This window comes from Egretta garzetta, unplaced genomic scaffold (assembly GCF_000687185.1).
Source record: "Egretta garzetta isolate BGI_Z169 unplaced genomic scaffold, ASM68718v1 scaffold46, whole genome shotgun sequence".
Lineage (NCBI taxonomy): Eukaryota > Metazoa > Chordata > Aves > Pelecaniformes > Ardeidae > Egretta > Egretta garzetta.
The window spans coordinates 4,941,273-4,942,596 of record NW_009260268.1 but is presented as its reverse complement, the minus strand read 5'-3'; positions in this window follow the sequence as shown (position 1 = coordinate 4,942,596).

The window sequence follows — 1,324 nt, the reverse complement described above, 5'->3', positions numbered from 1 at the left end:
GAGGGGTGACTCAGACCCCAGTAAACGACACCGTTATGGAACTCCTGTAACTGAGGACAGAACCATCACCTATGTTTTCTTACTATTACACCATTTTCTTGGGGCATGCCCTTGGCAGAGACAGCTATATTCTTCAACTATGTATTCTGTGCTCTGTTTATTCATCTTTTTCAATACTCTGCAGAAATTATCCTGCCTACATCTTCCAGGTAGTTTTACCCTGGCCCTTTCTACACACCTATTTTGTTGTCAGATGCAACTAAGAGCATCTTCAGTTTGCCAGAAGCCAGAAAAAAAAAAAAAACAAACCAACAAAAACCCCAAACCTATTTGCAGATATATGAAATGTAAATGCAACAAGAAGTCAAACTTAATTTATAGCTGATTTGAATCACTTGTTTTGATTTCTACAATTCTTTTTAACATGTAACCAAAGCAAAATAAATTTCAAACCAAAAACATCTTTCAAATATTAAAAAAAAAAAAAAAAAAGGTGTTTCATTTCTTAGCGAAATTGCCAAAGACAACTGTTCCCTCCTCCCCACTCACTTTCTTCTTCTCTTTTAGACTGAATATGCTGGAAAGACAGATGCATATGCTCTACGCAAAACCCACCTAGATCAAAATATTTCACCCAGCCGTGACCCTTTTGAGCATCCTGATGATTGAAATGACTTCTCCATGACTTATCAGCCAGCAAGGTCTCCAAGTCCTCCTTACAGACGAAGAACTGTCTCAAGAAATTCTTCATATTCTCCTGTGTATCGATTCACTTTGCCCTGACATGCTTGTAGGAGAGGACTGAAGTGTTTTCAGTACAGCAGCTTTCATTTTTACGTGCTCTCTTCTGTTTTAAGTGCATAACATTGACAAGGGGGAGTGCTAGAAGGCTTTACTGCAAAACACATTGATAGTTTATTCCTGTACCATGAAGTGGTTTGAGACCAAGGTGCCCATACAGCTCTGACCTTCAGCTCAGAAGAGATTTTCCATTGGCCACGGGGTGTAGAGGTACCATGGGAATACAGCTCCGGGAAAATACACTACACCATCTCCAGCCAACATGACTGAAGCCTTCCTGTGTAAACTCAGGTCTGTCACTTAGTCTCTTTTTTCTCATCTATGAAATGATGACAATTTTTTACACCCCTGGAAAAATGATCATCTTTACTTCAAATTACAGAATTTTCATAAACCTACAAGTAATCACAAAACCTACCATGTATTTGAATATTTATAAACAAAACAAGCTGAACTTACAACTTTTCTTGTTGCTCAACCTGCACTAGTATTCAATTAAAATAATTGGGGTTTGGGTTGGTGG